At 39.2% G+C, this 20,673-nt stretch overlaps 1 pseudogene; it reads right to left on the reverse strand.

Annotated features, from left to right (window-relative positions):
- Positions 1 to 730: 730 nt before the first annotated feature.
- The window catches only part of LOC150065070 (small ribosomal subunit protein eS1 pseudogene), a 113,061-nt pseudogene continuing 93,118 nt past the window's right edge, over positions 731 to 20,673 (reverse strand).

Genomic DNA, 20,673 nt, shown 5'->3' on the forward strand with positions numbered 1-20,673 from the left:
AGCTATGTATTCATAGACAGCAATCACATAAGACACTTAAAAGGTAAACTCTCTCATCAGGTGTTATTAGGCAACCTCTGCCCAGGGTGAAGACCAGCTGGATTTTGGAAATACTTCTCATCTGGTTTAATGGCACAGCTTTTATCTTTACCCGTTGCTCTGTCTGTGGGCATGGCCGCTTTTAAAGAATGCTTATTCACCTACAACTGCATACTGTATCCCCGCTATGAGAAACACTCCATCTCTGTTCCACTTCTGCAGTTTTGCTTCTGTAACATTAGCACATCACACTTGAGCGGGGCAAGATTTAGGTTTTTATTTCAGTCCTATACAAGACTAAAGTTCAATGCAAATTTAATCTTGCTTAAGGGAACATTGTAAAGGAACAATTCTTGGTATTATATGCCTCATATGATCCATTTCAAACCACAGAGAATTACATTGCTGTGTTACTGTTCCGAAAGACAAACAAATCTGAACAGCTAAAAACATCTTAAAAATGCACCAAGCTTATGAAGTCTCAAACAAAACTTGAATTGTCTGTACCTACTCCTGTTAACTGAAGTTATTTCCTGTACACCACTTCTCTTGCAAACTGCTCTTCTATTTCCTTTCATTTAACCTAGATGGGCTAGAAGACCTAGAGGAAGATCACGAGGCTTGTGATTTCTCTCCCGAGACAGTGGGCCAGGGTTTCGGCTTCTCTTCTCATCCTTGGACAGCTCCACTCTTACAGGCAGCCACACAGCATTAGCTGCATCTCAGGATCCTCAAATTCAACGAAAGCAAAGCCAGGAGGGTTTCTAGCAACCCACACACTTCGGAGTGGCCCGTAATAGCCAAAAGCCCGTTCCAATTCAGTCTTTTTGCCATTGTTTCCGAGATTGCCTACATAAACCTTACAGTCCAAAGGACCGGAATTACCATGCATTTCGAGATCGTGGAGTAGAAACGCGGAGGGGCTCAAACCCACACACCTAAAATGCTTTCCCCGAACTTCTCTGGCTAAGCCACCACAAACAGATGCACCCACTTCCCCGGCGTCCACGAAATGGCAGTCTATTTTTCTTTTCCTGTTAATGTTTATCTCATGTTGTTAATGAAAGGTATATACTAGGAGCAGAATTATTATTTGAGGGAGATGATTTTTATATTATCATTTCTAGCTTGTTGCAAATTCTTTGCGTGCAGTTGATTTTTGCTTACTATTTTTAAGATCTATCTAAATGAATTAAAAAAATCTATTGGCAAGTATAATAGGCATTTTCTAAGCTATATATTAAGTACATACTTGCACCCTACTCGATTGAAATAACACAGGCTCTTGTTTCTATTTGCTTGTTAGTTTTATTTGCTTCCATAAGAGAAGTGATTGATTAAAATAAAGCATAAATATTAGCTAGTGAATTTGAAGAATCCTAACACTGAAAGTAAAGAATGAAGAGAAACAACAACGGACAGGTCTGCTTTGGTTTTACTGCACTTATCTTAAAGTATGTACTTATAGCAGATCAAACCCAATAATACTCTCTAATCACTGAGCTTCAGAGTTGCTTTATGTGATTTGAATACAGTTAAAAAGCAAATTCTGTACACTTAGTAACTTTGTGTTGATTTCATGTATCTGACCATTTGTGGTATCAATACAATTGGCTTGTTGAGTGCTAGGAAAATAAAACAACACCCAAGTGAGTGGGAGCAAGAGAGCCCTACTTCAAAGGGAAAATTTGAATGGCAAAAATACACATAAAAATATGGTTCTAGGGGCTGGGAGTTTGGCCTATCATGCACGAAGACCCAAGTTCGATTCCTTAGTACTATATACATAGAAAAAAAAAGCTGAAACTGGTGCTGTGGCTTGTGTGGTAGAGCTCTAGCTTTGAGAAGGCCTGAGTTCAAGGTCCAGGACTGGCAAAAAAAATGTTTCTGTTGGGTGACAATAGCTCACACCTGTAATCCTAGCTACTGAACTCTGAGAATTATGATTCAAAGCCAGCTCAGGCAGAAAAATCTGTGAACCTCTAGCAAAATGCCAGAAGTGCAATTATGACTTAACTGGCAGAGTGCTAACTTTGAGTGAAAAAGCTAAAGGAGAGTATCCTGTTCCCCAGTTCAAGCCTCAGTACTGGCACATAAAAAAATTTAACCTTCTTTAGTGTTCAGAGGAAATATATGTAAGAAATGAACTGTAATTCAAAAGTACAGTGAGTATGTAAAGAATATAAAAACTATTGAATAGAAATCTATTGCTAACACTTAATGGCGTTAATGATGCCTAATTGGTAAAGTCTTAAGACTGAATATAGCTGGAAATATGGCTTAGTAGTAGAGTGCTTGCCTGGCATGCTTGATTCCTCAGTAGCACATAAATGGAAAAAATGAGAAGTGGTGCTCTGGCTCAAGTGATAGAGCACCAATCTTAAGTAAAAGAGGCTCAGGAATAAGTGCCCAGACCCTGAGTTCAAGCCCCAGGGCTGGCAAAAAAAAACAACAACACAAAGATTGAGTATGTGTACTATATCAAACCCGTATAACCTGTTAGGTAAGAGCTCTGCCTCTGAGCTATATTCTCAACCCTAATCTGCGTTATATATATATATATGCATATATATGCATATGAGATTCTTCCACATAGAGACAAACTTAGAGATATTCATTGTTGTGCTTATACTCGTGGAAAATTGAAAAGATCATAAATGAATCAGTGTGGGACTCCATAATAAGTAAATATACTCAAGCATTGGACTACTATAGCTAGAATGAATGAATTATGTCTGTGGCATCAAAATAGATAATTTATAAAACATTTTAAGTAGACCATTTTAAGTAGACAAGTTATAAATGGATAGATAACATGGCATTTATGGATGTACATTTACTGTTGAGGATATGATTTAATTGCTGATTTTCCATATGAGATTTCCCTTCTCTTGTTAAATTTGGCAGTTCCCCATTTCATACTTAGATCTCAGTGTTGAGGCTAAACTCCTAGAAACCATCTCATCCAGTTTTCTCCTTCACATTTATTTTTTTTAAATGGACTTTCAATGTTAGAATAGTTTTAGATGTATAGAAAAAGTTGGGGAAAGAAAACTACAGAGGGCCCTCACATACTCCAGACCTACGAGAGGATCCCTAAAGACCCCAGACCTAATGTTCTCCAGTCTTAACTTTTCCTGTTACGATTGTACTCTGCTATGGTACATTTATCATCATTAGTGAACTAAAGCTGGTATACTAAAGTATATCCTTTAACAAGGTCCTTTATCTTGGTTTAGGAGCCTGCCTAAGATTTCCATATCTGTTAGTCACCGCTCCTTGGAATGCTCTAAGATGTATCTGGAAGTTCTCAACGTTTTTAGATGACTTTGACAGTTCTGAAGATGCTGAATAGGCATTTGGTAGATTACCAGAATCTTCCCATCCTCCCCCCACCCCATCACATTTAGATTGGGTTTGGAAAGGAATAATAGTAAGAATAGTATTTTCATCACATTGTATCAACGGTACATAGTGTTAACATGACATGTTAATAATGACCCAAGTGTTAACCTTGATCACTTAAAGGAAGAAACCTTGTCAGTTTTTCAACCACAAAGTTGCTCTTTAGGCTACCCACTCTCTTTGATGGTATATTTGTGGGAAGGAAACACTATATGCAACTCACACTAATCTTTTTAAAAGGAGCAATTACGGCTACAGCTCAAGTGGCAGTGAACTAGCAAGTATAAGGCTCTAAGTTCAAACATCAATACCACCAAGAAAGACTACATTCTATACCAAAATGAATAAGAGAAAGATGCTTTAGTGTTGGGGAGGGAGAAGAGAGGGAAGAAAATAGAGAGGGATAGGAGATGGGGTGAGGTGAGAGAGACAGACTGCAGTGATTTGACAACAGGTCACAGATTTAATCATACTTAATCCAGAGACTAGTTTAAACCACAGCAGTTAAGTTTTTATTTAAATCATTTCATGATACATTAACTTTAAAATTGTTCAGTGTTATTAGATTGCTTTTATTTTACTTGAGTTTTACATTTAATTTACATGTTAAAATTAAGGCAGTGGAATTGGCATATCTCAACTCTACTTTACCTTCTAAACAACTCTTCTATTGTTAGATCCTGAATCTAGAATTATTAGATGCCATATTTTGTATATTAGCACAGAACACCCACACATCCACAGAGCTGAAAGGGAAGTGTGTACATGTTTGAAACTGGGAAGTAACTAGTATTGAGATAAAGGTCCATTGGGACCAGAAAGCTGCACCGAGAACATGCTGGGAACATATACCATGTGTGCAGGAAATTCCCTGAATCCCTGATCATGTGTTCATGTTTGTGTTCTTCAGTTCCTGAATCCCTTGACTCTGGAGCACTTTCTTACTACCTATAAGGCTCCAGGTTTGATCCTCAAGAAAAGAGAAAGGAGTAGGACAGGAAGGAAAACTATTGAAGTGTCACAAATATGAGTCTCCAGAGGTTCAAGTCTAAGGGAACACTATATATTCATTGGGAACATGGGAGCTATTCAGAAGGCAATGATTTAAGAAGCAACAATGACAGAGAAAGCAGTAAAATAAGGAAGTTTTAGACCATAACCACAAAATACTAAAGAAAAGGGTTTGTATTTCAAAAGAAGCTACAAATAAAATATTCTACAGTAATATGAAAGTCATAAGGCAGAAGGAAGTTCAGAGAGTTGTGTTTTGGTTTGTGGTGCTTTCCCCCTCCCCGCTTCTGGGGCTTAAACTCAGGGCCTAGGCACTGTCCTTGAAAGTCTTTGTGCTCAAGGCTAGCACTCTACCACTTGAGCTCCTGAGCCACTTCCAGCTTTTTCTGAGTAGTTTATTGGAGAGAAGGGTCTCAAGGACTTTTCTGCCTGGGTTAGCTTCAAACTACTGTCCTCAGATCTCAGCCTCTTGAGTAGCTAGGATTACAGTTATGTTCTAATGGCATCTGGCTATTTTAGAGAAATTAATAGATGCTGAAGTTATTAGGTAAAACTACCAATAGGAGATAGTATTAGAGACAAAGAGGAATATCCTTTTCAGAAACTGCTAGGTCAGGGAGGTCAAATTAAGGAACCAGTTATTTGATGAATCATGAAAGCAGAAAAAGTTCTGTTGTTCTCCCATTCAGATTCTGCTGTTCAGTCATCAATTTGTTTTACAATGTGATCCAAGTAGTTCCCCCAAATTAGTCTATTTTCAGTTCTCCAAACTTGCCACAAGTTCTTTTTTTGATCTATGGGCCTGCCTATATGCCTCCCTTCTCAAGATTCCTCCACCCTTCAGAACCATAGTACATCCTCAGGAAATCTATCCCTTCACCATGGTCTCCAGTGACTCCTGTGGTGATCCTGTTACATTTCTTCCCCTCCCATTAAACACACACTTCCCAGGCTTTGGTGCAACCTGATGGTTGACACATTGTTTTGCAGTCTTAGAGCTTGAACTCAAGACCTGGGTGCTGTTTCTTGAGCTTCTTTGTGTTCCAGGCTAGCCCTCTACCACTTGAGTCCACTTGAAGGTTTTTCTGAGTAGTTTATTGAAAGTAAGTCTTCAAGACTTTTCTGGCTGCTTGATTTCAAACCACCATCATCAGATCTCAGCGTCTGGAGTAGCTAGGTTTATAGGCATGAGCCACGGGGTTTCAGGCTCTTTTTTTTTTTTTTTTTTGTAAATGAGAATGAACATAGGACTGATCATAAATTGGCCATGTGAGGATGTGAGAGCACGGGTGACAGGAAATTGAGCATCAAGTTTTGTGTAGTGTATGTGGCAACAAAGCAGGAAGTGAAGTGAAATAGAGATTGGGGATCATTAATGGAGTCTAAAATAATAAACTTTATAGGCAATGGGTAACCATAAGAGATACATTAGAGTAACCTAGAGACTCATAGCCTATTTAAAATTTTTCTGCTTTTTTGGAGCCACATATAGTGACATATCAACAAAATTTGGGCTGCAAGTCTAAGGAATTTTCTCCTTTCACTATCATGGAAGCATGAGTCTTGGGTCTTTGAGAGCACATACTGGGCCTAGAAAGGGCCTTTAGTTGTTCATAGACTGAATAAAGCCTTTTTTTTGTCAGTTGTGGGACTTGAACTCTGAGCCTAGGTGTTGTCCCTGAGCTCTTCAACTCAAGGCTGCCTCCCTACCCCTGGAGCCACAGCGCCACTTCATGTTTCTAATGGTGAAGTGGAGAGAAGAGTCTCATGGATTTTCATGCCTAGGCTTTTGATCCCAGTCCTCACTTTCCAACTTCTTGAGTAACTAGGATTATAGGCATGAGCCACCAGTGCCCCGCTAAACCTTTGATAATTTAACACTGAGATACAGTAGTTATTATGTCAGCAGGATGGTGATTGTTCTAACTAATACGCCTGGCATTAATTAGACCTCAAGGCCAGAAATAAAATTAGGAGACTATTCCAAAAGAGTACTGATTACAGAGAAGGTGAATGGGGTGTAAGCAGAAAGGCAAAAAAAAAAAATGTATTGCTTTTGCCAATTCTCTACTTTGTTCCAGTGCCTGGCACATTTTCTGGAATAAAAGAAAGGTACAGGGAAGAACCCTTGTTCTCATTCCCCCAGGATGTGTATTGTGTCCCCTTAAATGCATGCCCTAGTCTTCTGATACCATTGAATGTGGTCTTATATGGAAATTGTCTTTGTAGAAATAGTTAAGAAGTGAGGACAAGACTCTCCTAAGTTTATAGAGTGGGCCTTACTGTGAGTGACTGCTGTCATACCATGAAGAAAGGGAATTTGACACTGTCAATTGTTAAGTTTACTCCATGGGATTTCATTCCTGCATATATTAGACTTTAATCAACTTGATTGTGTATACATGCTTATGGCCCTGGGTGTGTTTTGTATTTTGGATCTAAGATTCACATTTGAGAGAAATATGTGCCGTTTGTATTTCTAGGCTTGAATTCCTCCACTCAGTAGTATGTTTTCCAGATCTAGTAGCAGATTTTCTTTCATGAGATTGTGTTACAAAACACATACAAAAGACATTAATGAAGACTAAAGGTCTTCAGAAATGAAATTCCTGGACTTTTGGTATTGGTGAGAACAATTTTCGGGCACCATGATGAGGTTTGGGGACTAGGCTGGATGAGAACTGATGTGAAGCACAGATGGGTAATTGTCTTGAAACTCTGGGCTGAAGGGATTAGGAATTATAAAGAGGATCAGTTTCTCAGTGGGAATCACAGCCTTACATATTACCCTAAAAGATAGATATCACACCCAAAGATTCCATTAGTTAGACTCGCCATTAGTTTACATACTTCTAAGGAAGAAATGTAAATTTACACAAGAACAAAAACTTGAAAATCTCATTTCACCTATATTGGCCATACCAGCCCCTTACACTCTTTTAAAAATGATTCTCATCCATTCCAAGGTGTTGGCAAATTATCCTGCCTTGGACTATCTACTGAATACAAAAATATGACCCCATCAATGTATTAACATCTTCTTAGCTCTTATAAAGCACTTGGCTAGTCCTTTTTAAGAAAACATGTAAATTTTTTCTCCCTCAATACCAATGTACTGTTTAATTAATCACACATGTATGCTCCACTTCTCTGTGTCTAGGGCTTTCTACAGTTAGCCTTTTGATTGAATGTCATATCGTATTGCAATATTCTTGAAGCCGTTTAAACAGCAAGTGAAATTCACTATTAATGTGAGATGCAAGAGCATAAGCCTCTGAATTCAAGCACCAGCATACCTTCTATCTATCGATCGATCGATCTATCTATCTATCTATCTATCTATCTATCTATCTATCTATCTATCCAGTCAGGCATTCTGGCTATAGTATGTTGCGTATTTCATAGGGAAACACTCTTCTCCAGCTTTGTATTCTGCCTCTAGTCAGGCATACCAATTTCTGGTTATTCTAGTTTGCCTTGCTTTGTTTCTAATCCCTGCTTAGGCCAAGGTTAATTGGTTTTGTGGAAATAACCAGGGCCTGATTTCTTGCTCACAGGAGCTCTGGGGTGAGTTAAATCTACAGATGTCTGTGAGTGGTGACAGTCTTGTTGGCCTACGCTCTTAGGGATAACTTTTATTTTTGAGGATCTTAAGACTGGTTTTACTTCACAGATGCTAGCTGAAGTGGAATCTTAGGAATTTGCTTTCATTTGAACCAATTAAAGAATGTCTCCCCTCCACCCCTATTTCTAGCTCTTAGAAGCCCTTATGAGACCCAAAGTTTGTGTGTGCAATCTGAGAACTTTTATTCTGTTCCCTGCCTGCCACCCCCCCCCCAATCAGGTTGGGGGAGCAGAAAAGTAGAAGACAGCTGATCAAAAGAAAACTCTTGGAGAAGGGTGTAGCTGGGAGGGGTGTGTGTGTGTGTGTGTGTGTGTGTGTGTGTGTGTGTGTGATAAACAGACAGACAAAGACAGCGTGAGAAAGAGCAAGAGGAGGGGGAGAAGGGGAAAAGGATAATATTGATCAAGATGCTTCATTTATACAATCAATCTTGTATTGAAACTCCTTTGCATAGCTGCTTAAGATACTAAAAATTGAGGAAGAAAAACAACATAACAGTGAATGAACATAACTGTTCATCTTGGCTCTCGGATCTGTTTCATAGGAAAATTTTCATAGGAATTCTAGGAAGAGAAACAAATAGCTGAAGCAAAGGACAACATTTGTTCTAGTAAACATTCCCGTGGCTGAGTTTGTGGCCAGAAGGGCAGCCAAGACAAGGAATTTGAAAGAACACAGCTTTTATTGTGAGTGAAAGCCCCAGGTCTGAACCACAATGCTAATTGTTTCTCACCAACAACTTAGTATAGGCTGGAAGGAGGCTGGCTTCTTGGGCTTCCTTTCTTAAAGCTTCTTCAGAAGTGACAGGGAGACAGGCTAGTGGACCTGAGCTTGAGAAAGTGAACACTGGCACCAGTTAAGATGAGTAACTTCCCCTTCCTGCTTCTGCAGATGTGACAGTCACCTTCGGGGGGAGGGGGGAGGGGACATGTCCTTCCCTAGGAAAGGACATGGTGTAACTGTGGGTCATAGATAATCTCATTGCTACAGGTTGGCATGGGAACTGGGTCTGGAAGTGGAGGCTGGTGGGTGATTTGAACAAAACCCAAACATGCCTGGAGTTATTCCATTTACAGGAATCAACAGAACCTGGAAAGCCCCCAAGCTATGAAGCCTTTGCATGGAAAGTTTTGCAAGATAAAGACTGGCCAGATCTAAATAAAACTTTTCCGCAGGGTTTCAAAACAAAATAGTGAAAAATACCAGAAGGCACCATTCTCTTTCTTTACTACTGGCCAGGATTTAAGTTCAGCCAGAGGACTGGTGAGTTGGTGGTAGAGAGATCAGATTTCTTTCCTTGGCCAGCTCAAGAATCTTTATTAGTGAGGAACATAGTTTCCTGGAAGGGCTGAATTCACTGAGGCTAAGTGCTTCTTTACTGCCCCCACTCCCCATTTTCATTAGAAGTACCCAAGTACCCTAGAAAGGTACAATGTCAAGTTGTCACAGAGCACTAATGATTCAGAAGAGCCCAAATGGAGGAACATCAGTATACATGGTATTCCTAAATGACCCCTCTGGCACAGGCACTGAGAACATTTGAGTCTCCATTTCCTCTTGTGTTGGAAGGATGATGCTGTCAACTTCACAATAAAATTGCACAATAGTTTCACAAGAAAAAATGCACATAAAGGCAAATAATGATTCCAGGACTTTATATGGTGTTTGTAGTTTTATCTCCCATGGCACCTGCAGCCAACTGTCTGTTGGCCTATATCTACAACCAGGCTGATGGAACCTGAACACTTAGTAGTCACTCAATTAGTGTTTGTCAGAAGAAAATGATTGAGGGTCAAGCATCATCATCATTTTCTAGGGTAGAGGTTGGCAAGCTACAGCCCACAGCCTTCTTGGTGTAAAGTTTTATTGGAATGTAGCCACACAATTTTTTTTTTTTGCTGAAAACATTTGTTTGCAAATCCAGCAAGGGAAAGTTTGCAAGAATCCTATAGTATTAATCTAAAACTACAGGACATTTCCCCAAGCACAGAGAAAAGTTGTTTTCTGGCACACCTCTGAGAAATGGTCTACAAATACTCCTGGCTAGATTGCAGTGATAATATATAGGAAGTAAATATATACTACTTTGTAGTGATAATATGTAGGATCTCAATATTGCCTCTTACAAGGTCTGATACTGTTTGGTGTGCATTATAAAGAAATTTGCAGAGGAAGGGAAGGGACAGCAGTGTACAAAAAGAAATGTACTCTTTATGTAACTATAATCCCAGTGTACATGACCTTTATAATAACAATAAAGAATAAGAAACTTACCAAATGTTATATACAAGGAGGGTATTTATCTACCAAGTGCTTAGATGGTAGAATTTAATATATATATATATATATATATATGATGTGTATTATGTATTTCTTGTATTCCCATTGCACATCATACCTTTGGAAGTTGTTTCATAGTTCTTGGATATTCTAATGGCATATCCTGAAATTGAGATGTTTCTTTCTCTTTTTGGCTACTCCTGAACTGTGGGCCTCTTTGTGCTCAAGGCTAGTACTTGACCACGTGAGCCACAATGCCACTTCCAGTAGTTGATAGGAGGTAAGAGTTTCAGGGACTTTTCTGCCCGGGCTGGCTTTGAATTGCAATCCTTAGTCCTCAGCCTCCTAAGTAGCTAGGATTACAGGTGTGAACCACCAGTGCCTGGCTTCTGGATGAATTTTAACCCCTCAGACTTGTCTACGTCAAGCCAATAGCAAATCATCAATTCTAATTCAATTTTACCTACTCTTTCCTTGGCAGGATTCAGCTCACAGGGTTTTGCTCGGGTAAGTCATTGCTCTTTTAACTGTCTCTCATTTTGTGAGGCAGCATTTTGCTGATTGAAGAATTGCTAATTCCCCCCCCCCACACACACACCCATTTTCTGTTTGGCTTTTTGCTCGTTAGAATGGAGTGATGACTCTCAGGCTTCTTAGGTGTAGATCAGAAACCAGAATGAGCATCATTCTTTCTGCCCTCCTGGACTTTAGGAATTTATCGAAGTAGGCCGAGGCAAGTGATAAGCTACGTTAAAAATAAAAGAAGTCCTTGCCACATTTGGGTGATGGAAGGCATTATAAACTAGGCATTTTGAGGGCCAAGGGTGTAGCTCAGTGGTAGAATGCTTCACAAGAACACACAGTACCCCGAAACACATCCAAAATACATTCATCAAGGGCCAGGTATGTAGGCGTATACCTGTGATCTCAGCTATTCTGCAGGTGGAGATGGGAAAAGGAGGAGGGAGATGGGGGAAGAGAGGGAGGATGCCATCCTTTTCTTTTGAAGCCTTCCCATGTTTGGATGAGGCACATTGAAATACACAGGGTAATCTGCCTTGTTGAAAGTCAGGAGGGATTTTAAATTTTTTTTTGCTTTATTTGATGAACAGAGAGGACAAACCATTTCATAAGTAAGGTAATGGATACATTTGTTTCTGACAATGTCACCGCTTCCTTGATTTTCTGTTTCTCCCTCCCATTCCTCCCTACAATTTACACATCACATAATTTATACTAAACAGCATGTATAATAAATAGTATGATGGTATTGGTTCACCCTCTCCCCCCCTCTTTCTGTGACCCTCTTTTACCCTCCTCCCCCCAAAATAACTGCAAAACAAAAACAAGAATACTCCTCATGTTTCATTTCCTGTTTACTACAGGTAAAAAACTGCTATCTCATTGGAAATCTCTGGACTGGTGACAGATAGTACCACAGCATAGCCAAGTTGGCACACAAATATAGTCATCTGACTTGCCAATCTGTATCTGCAGATTTTGTTGTCTCTATACCCTGCTTTTGCCATAAAATAATGGCCTCAGTTCCACCTGCATCTGACCCATCCATGTCTCTGGTTCCCCTTTGTAAAAATCTTTTTCAGGAAATCACTTTACCAGTGGTGTCCTCTGACTTCTGTACTTACATTCTTTCTTATGGTTTTATTTCCCCTAAAACATAATTTTATTAAAACAGTCTTCAGTCTTAAAAGAAGCTCTCTATTCTCTACTGTCTTCCCCTTTCCACCCATCCAATGTCTCACATAACAATTTCAATTCACTTTGGAAAGTTCTGTCTCAAATGGACAGCTATTGAATGTAGAAAACATTTCCATTTTACTGGAAAAAATTATGATGGATTCCATCTGAACCCACAACACTTAGTTTTCATAAATGGTAAATAGGTTGTTTTTTTTTCCTTTGTCTTCTCCCAGTGCTGAGATCCAGGGAGGGTCTCATGTGTGCAAGGCAAATCTACATTGAGCTACAGACACAGTCTCAAAAACTAGTAATGTTTGCAACATCACAAACTTGTACATAGACTGCAATATAATGAAAATATATTAAATTTAAAAAATTGCAACACTTGAACAATTTTCCAATGGGGGACTCAGAATATCTTTGTACAAATCAGAGTTACAGGAATTTAGTACCAAAGAAGCATAGACAGGAATTTACTCTAGTATCAAAGAAGTATAGACAAGAGAGCAGTCAGGACTTTGAAAATGGGCAAATGTAAAAACAAAAACAAAAACAAAAAAACCCTGAAGGGTCTCAGAAAGTACCATCTTCTTAGCCTCTGAGTTCTCATATACTGGAGGATGGTTTGGGTTGATGTTACATTAATTTGAATTGCATGAATATTTACATCTTTGGACAAAAGGCTGGTGAGATCTTTTTCTAAGACCATGACATTAAAATGTCCGTACTTATAGGTGATTTATTTTGTATGTTTCAGGTAACAGTCACTTTAACAGAAGACATTTTTCCAAGGGTGGAACAGTCTTCCAAGATGCATTAAAATATTTCCCCACCAGCTCTTGTATGTGCTAATACAACTTTTGGCAGTAAGCTTCTCAAAAGAGAAATGTATTTTTACTGTCCCCTTTATTTCAGTATGTTTTTGTGGTTGCTTGGTTCTAATTCTCCACATTCTCCTGCCAAGATTTATACCAACTGACCATCCTTAAGCACTTGTTTTTATTTTGTAGTATTGGGTATTGAACTTGGGGCCTTACATTTACTAGGTTATATAACCTATACAAAGGTTATATAACCTGACTTATTGGAAGTAATTCATCCCTTTCTTGATTTCTATTTTGTGGAACCATTCACCTTGTGTCAGAAATCATATAGTTGCCTGCTGCCGGTGGCTCACACCTATAATCTTAACTGTTTCTCAGGGCATCGAGATGGTGAGGATTCTGGCTCAAAGCCAGCCTAAGCAGAACAGTCTTCTAGATTCCATCTCCAAAATAACTAGTGAAAAGCAAGCCTAGATACATGGTTCAACTGGTACACTGCCGGCAGAACAACTAAACTTATCAGTAGAATGAAATGGATGCTGGACTGTTAACTGTTTTTCTGAGAGGAAAGTAAGCACTTGAATGTGGTATACACATTTATATACAATGACCTATACAAACTTTCCGAAGTAAAGTAGTATCTGAACCGAGTCTTAAATAGAGCATTAATATGGTAGCCATTCAATATTTATATCTCTTTATCTTTTTTTGACCTCTTAGTATTTAGTCTTCTCCCTTTGACCTTTAATTCTCTACTCATTCTCTTAGTGCACTATAATGCCTGTGATGTTGACTGCCTTATTTGCCTGCCTCTGTTTCCCAATCAGCTGGGCTACATCACTCTTAAACCCTTCTATCTAGACCCAAACACTTCTGTCTAGACTCTCTGTCTAGACACTTCAAGGCAATTCAACTTAGGATATCTAAAATGGATAACCGTTTAATGCTTAAAATCCATTCTTTAGCACCTTCTATTAGAAAATGCTTCCATGTTGGAATTCCATTCTGTCCTTTCCCAGTTTAGCTAGCTTTGACCCCAGGAGCAAATAGTACCCTATAAATTCTTGGCTTTAGCATTTCTCACACTATCTGTTACCTGTCTATACCTTGCACTTAGTGTCTGGCATTCTATGTTTTTGTTCCTTCAGCTCTTTGTCCAGAGTCTGCTCACAGCACACAAATATGTACTTAACACATGTGTGGAATGAATAAATTCATTCACCATCCACGAGAACCTGACCCATGACCATTTCCCCAATACTGCTTCCTTTTCAGGTTGCATTGTAAAAGAGAAAAGAACACAATAGAATATAAAGAATATAAAATACAGAATATAAAAGATTTCTTAACAAATGTTACATATATGCCTGCTGAGCACAAATCTGTGTAAAGATTTTTATAAAAGTCAGAACTGATAGGTAAAGCAACAACAAGCAGAAAACCACCTAAAAAGTGACGTAGCCAAGCTGCTAGTGGAAAGTTGCAAAAAGCAAGTGAACCTGTGTTTGCTGTTGCATGAGTCAGTGAGATCTGTGTGTTCGGAAAAGTAGCCATAGAGAACACTGAAAACTCAGTGGATTCAAAATCCATTAACACTTTATTTTTATTTATTTTTTTGCCAGTCCTGGGGCTTGAGCACTGTCCTTGGGCTTTCTCAAGTCTAAAGCTCTACCACTTGAGGCACAGCACCACTTCCTGGCTTTTTTTTTTTAAATGCATGTGGTACTGAGAATCAAACCCAGGTCTTTGGGCATGGTAGGCAAACACTCTACCATTAGGACAAACTACCAGCCCCAAAACATGTTATGGAACTAGAGCATGAAATGCTATTTTAAAAGTGTGTTTCCATGTGGTGATGTTTATAAAAAGTTGTTATTTTGCATTTTTATTTCAAAAACAAAATTAAACATAGAATAAAGAGAGAGCATTGAGCATGATAAAGGATGCTTTAAATAAATTAAAAAATAGCAACAAAACTAAATAAATCCTAAACACTGACTTTGAGGCTTGTAAATGTTATTAGAACATACATCCTTTAATGGCTTGTATTGAGCTTTGTGTTGTGACTGGGAAGATATCTTAGGCAGGTGTATTGAACAATTATTTTACCTAACATTGATGAGTATATTCCATGTAGGCACGACACTGAGTACTTTTACATGTATTTTATCCATATCTATGGAGTAGGTATCTGTGTGCCTGGTTGCTGATGAGGTAACTCAAGCCTTTGTCTCGGGCTTCCTGTTTTCTCATCAGGATGCAAAGGCTGGTACTCTAGGCCAGGGTCAGGCATTGCTGTGTCCTGCACAGGGCCATACCAACTCTACCATGAATATACCCATCCTGTATTCCTGGTTGGTTTTTGTAAAGGACGAGGGGTGAGGGACGACAGGGTGGTATATGACAGTGCAGCAAGTTGTGGGTGGAACTGCCCCTTTCAACTTGAACCCACCTTTCATTTCCTTGTTTGGTCTGGGTGGGGGTGAGTACTAAGAATGGTTTCTACAGAACGAGGAAATGTTGGGGCTCAGATCCCCCCCCCCACAAAAAATCACTAAAGAACAGCAGTCAATGTAAGAGATGGAACCTGTATGCCACGTAGTCAGTGTGCTTCACATGGACATTGTCTGAGAGAAAAGGACGGAGAGAAAGGAAAGGGAATCTCACAGATAAATTACACAGAGGATAGGTGCAGAAACCCATCTTCCTTTATGTGATGTCTGCTCAAATCCAAAACTACCTTCCTCCCATCCTTGAGGATGACAGGAAGCAAATAGTTTTCCATCGAATCATTAGAAATTTATGTCATTAGGTATCTGATACTTCTCAAGATGTAAATGTGGAGCTAAGAGAGACTAAGGAATGGAGCCTGTCTTGGCTCACTGGAGCCCACTGTAAAATATTCAGTTTTCCCTCCCATTGGTTAGTAAATCACTGGTGGCTCGCAATCAGCAGGAAGTGTCAGCAGCAAAGTATCAATGAAACATGACTTGGATTCCGTCAGCAAAGAGGAGTACTCATTAGATTTTTCTATCTTAAGCTTGCCTGATAAACTGAGGCTAGAAAGGGAGGGAAGGAGAAAGGACGAAAAATGGAGAGAAGAGTTGGAAGGAAAGGAGAGGAGAAAGAATGATCAGAAGGAGGACAAAGAGATAGAAAAGAGGGGTAGGAAAAAAAAAGAGTGGTGAGAGTCGTCCAGAAACAAGGACATACTAAATCCACTAGCACAATGATGTTCACTGCAGCACTATTTACCATAGCAAAGATATGGAACCAACCCAGATGCCCCACAGTTGAGTGGATCAACAAGATGTGGTGTTTATACACAATGGAATTCTATGCTGCTGTCAGAAAGAACGACATGGCCCCATTTGTAAGGAAATAGAAAGACTTGTAAAAAAAACATATTAAGTGAAGTAAGCCAGACTCAAAGGAATGGAGGCTCAATGGTTTCCCTCATTTTTCATAATCAGTAGAAACCTTGGGCTCTCCTAGCAGAGATTTACAATAGAGCAAAACCTAGATACACAAAGCCATATAGGATGATGTTAATTGAAAGGACCTCCAGGATATAGAAACAAAAGCTATATAATGAGTGATTGTTGTTCTTAATGTACTATGTTATTGCTCATCGATTTTGCTGTTCCTTGGTTATCTCATATTGTTAGAGCATTTTACCTTGTTATCTGATATATTGTATATATGTTTATCTGGTTATTTGAAATAGGATAGGGAAGGGGAAAAAACAAGATGATGGGTGGGGGTGGGGGGAGGGAAATGGGGACCAAGAGAAAGGGTATCAGTGTTTGCGAAGTAATGCACCTTCTATCTGGACATAATGTAACCATTGTATTAATTACAATAAAAATTATATGAAGAAAAAGAGTGGTGGGAAAAGGAAGAAGGAACAGAAGACTAACAGTGGGAAATTTAGGGGTTAGGGAGGGAACAAAGAGAAAATTGGTCAAAAGAGCTGAATTGTTCAGTCCATATTTCACAGGCATTTTGAGTCACAAAAGTGTGAATAAGACTTTATTAAGAAGATCAGTTATGTATACAATGTTAAAAGCAAAAGCAAAATTAAAAAAAAAACAACATGGAAAAGATTCTGGAGCTAAAAAACAACTACAGTAACAAAATAATGTCATTTTGGAACTTGCTTATAATTTGTTTCTAATTAACAGAAGACAGAATATGTACACTTGAAAATCAAATTATTTATCCCAATAAAATTTTGAAGACAATACAGGGAACAGAAGGGAAACAGAAGGCTTGAAAGCAGATAGATTTTTGATGTCTTACCATCTTTAATTGCATTAAGTTCCCATTCTCAGTTCTACTTCAGTAGGATAGAACTATAAACAGTTCATCTAGCTTCCCAGCCTCTTTGTTTCTTTACTCAGCTCAGGCAAAAGCAGGCTCCTTGAAAATCAGAATAATAACTTTTTTTTTGCTTTTCTAACAACTGCCCCTGACCAATTCTTTCTAGTGTGGTGGTGGTTCTTGATTTAGAGCAAGAGCTATTCTGTACTGAAGGTTCTGGTCTATGGTCTGTCATGATAATTGACCATTGGCACACCAGGAGAATTAAGGACACTGATCCTTTTCTTTATACTTGGAAAAACAAATGCCTAAAAAATAAAACCCCAAGGAAAACATGGCCTTAGTTACTTCAACTATGCCTACTTGAATAGGGTTAGAATTAATACGAGACAGCTGGATTTAATAGCCCCTCTCCAACTGAATAGTCGCAACTTTTAGGAGTCTTTGATATTTCTTGGTGGTTCTTGTAAGTTGACTTTTCTCTTAGTTCATCAAAATCTTTTCTTTCCTTTTTTCTTTTTGCCAGTCCTGGGACTTTGGGCTTGGGCACTGTCCTTGGACACTTTCTACTCAAGGCTAGTGCTGTGCCATTGAGCCACAGTGACACTTCTGGCTTTTTCTGAGTATGTGGTACCGAGGCATCAAACCTAGGGTATTGTGCGTGCTAGGTGAACACTCTACCACTAGGCTACGCTCCTGACCCTTTTCTCTCTTCTTTTCCAACTTTAACCTTGCAATTCCTACATTCCTATTGTTAATAACTTTCGATCATATGTCTAAGCAAACAGCAGAAGTGAATTACTTACTTCTCCATGTCGATACTAGTTGGTCCTCATCTTTTTTTTTTTCTGTTGGTCATGGGACTTGAACACAGGGCCTGTGCATTGTCCCTGAGCTCTTTTTTTTCTTTTTTTTAATTGTAATTAGTAAAAGGGTTACATGATATTTGCCAGATAGAAGGTGCACTAATTCACATACATTGATACCCTTTCACATGTCTTGGTACCCATTTCCCTCCCCCCCCCACACTCCCCACCCGTCTTGGTTTTCCCCCTTCCCTATCAAATTTCAAATATCCAAATACAAATAAATTCAATAAATCAGATAACAAAGTGAGATACTATACCAATATGAGATAACCAAGGGACAGCAAAGGAGATGAGAGACAACATAGTACATTAAGGACAACAATCATTCATTATATGGCTTTTGTTTCAATATCCTGGAGGTCTTTTCAGTTAGCTTCACATTATATGGCCTTATGTATCAAGATTTTGCTCTATTGCAAATCTCTGCTAGTAGAGCCCAAGGTTTCTACTGATTATGACAAATGAGGGAAACCATTGAGCCTAAGTTCCTTTGAGTCGGGCTTACTTCACTTAATATGATTTTTTCTAAGTCTTTCCATTTCCTAACAAATGGGGCGATGTCATTCTTTCTGACAGCAGCATAGAATTCCATTGTGTACAAATACCACAACTTGTTGATCCACTCATCAACTGAGGGACATCTAGGTTGGTTCCATATCTTTGCTATGGTGAATAGTGCTGCAATGAACATTGCTGTGCTAGTGGGTTTAGTATGTCCTTGTTTCTGGATGGTTGGGTAAATGCCAAGTAGTGGAATTGCTGGGTCATAGGGGAGTTCTATGTTTAGCCTTTTGAGGCACTGCCACACTGCTTTCCATAGTGGTTGAACGAGTTTGCACTCCCACCAACAGTGTAGTAGTGATCCCTCCTGGCCACATCCCCTCCAGCATCTGTTGTCATTCATTTTCCTGATCCTGGCCATTCTAACTGGAGTGAGGTGGAATCTTAGAGGTGTTTTGATTTGCATTTCTTTTATGACCAGAGATGTTGAGCATTTCTTCATGTGTCTATAGGTCATTTTTGTTTCTTCTTCAGAGAAGACTCTCTTTAAGTCTTTGGCCCATTTTTTAATTTGGAGGTTGGTTTTGGAGTGATTCAATTTTTTGAGTTGTTGATATATTTTAGATATGAGGCCTTTGTCCGTTGTTTGGTTGGTGAAGATCTTCTCCCACTCTGTAGGTTTCCTGATTAGTTTACTAGCTATGTCCTTTGCCATACAAAAGCTCTGCAGTTTAATGCAGTCCCACTTATCCAGCCTTTCTCTGATTTGTTGTGATTCTTGGTCCTTATTAAGAAAGTTTCGAACTGTGCCAAGGAGGCCTAGTGTATCTCCTATTCCTTCCTGTAAAGTTTTCATTGTGTCAGCTTTTACCTCCAGGTCTTTGATCCATTTGGAGTTAATTCTATTGCAAGGTGACAAAGAAGGATCCAGATTTAGTTTTCTGCAGGTGCTTAACCAGTTCTGCCAGCACAACTTGTTGAAGAGGCTGTCTTCCTTCCATTCTATTTTTTTGGCTCCCTTGTCAAAGATTAGGTGGCCATAGGTCTGTGGTTTAATATCTGGGTCCTCAGTTCTATTCCATTGGTCTTCAGGCCTGTTCCTGTGCCAGTACCAAGCTGTTTTGAGAATTATAGCTCTGTAATAGAGTCTAAAGTTAGAACTAAGGAAATGGAAAAACCTCCCATGCTCCTGGATTGGAAGAATCAACATTGTGAAAATGACAATCTTGCCAAGAGCTATCTACAAATTCAATGCAATACCCATCAACATCCCAATGTCATTCTTTAAAGAAATAGAAGAGGCAATCCAAAATTTCATATGGAATAATAAAAGACCCCGTATAGCAAAAGCACTTCTTAGCAGAAAGAACAGCGCTGGAGGAATTTCAATCCCTGAGCTCTTTTGCTCAAAGCTAGCGCTTTACTATGTTGAGCCACAATATAACTTCTGGTCTTCTAGTGGTTAATTGGAGAGAAGAATCTCACAGACTTTTCTGACCAGGCTGATTTTGAGCTGCAATCTGCAGATCTGAGTCTCCTGAGTAAGTAGGATTACAGGAGTGAGCCACAGGTGGCTAGCTTGAACCTGATTTTTCTTAATGATCCACAGAAGAGAATCCTCACTCTTCTGCACAAAACACTTAGTTATCCTGGCCGCAAGAATAGCTGAGGATGGAATTCCTCTTTGTCCTCATCACTGCTCAGGCTTTTCCCCTCAACTTTTCTCAACTTTCTTGTGTTAGCTTACCAAGAGGTTTAGCCTTACTCTTCTGATAACCACACCTGACCTTTGCACTTCCTGGTTTGTTTTGGAGAGAGTAACTGGTACAAGATATTCTTGAAGTTTCTCTGATTTTTTTTTTTTTGTGGTGCAGTGAGAACTGAGGGCCATTGTTCCTGTCCTATTATTACCTGAGGAGGTTTCAATTAGTCCCGTGGCATTCATTTCATCCATACAGTCACTGCTCTAAATTTCTCTGTCCACTCAACTCTGGTTGAATATGGATATCTCTGTCTGTAGGATTTTGAATAGATTGCTAGAATGTGACATTCCCGGACACAATTGAACCTTGAACTTTCTCCTCTTGTCTCTCCT

Source organism: Megascapheus bottae, chromosome 3 (genome assembly GCF_031878675.1).
Source record: "Megascapheus bottae isolate mThoBot1 chromosome 3, mThoBot2.hap1, whole genome shotgun sequence".
In the NCBI taxonomy this organism is placed as follows: domain Eukaryota; kingdom Metazoa; phylum Chordata; class Mammalia; order Rodentia; family Geomyidae; genus Megascapheus; species Megascapheus bottae.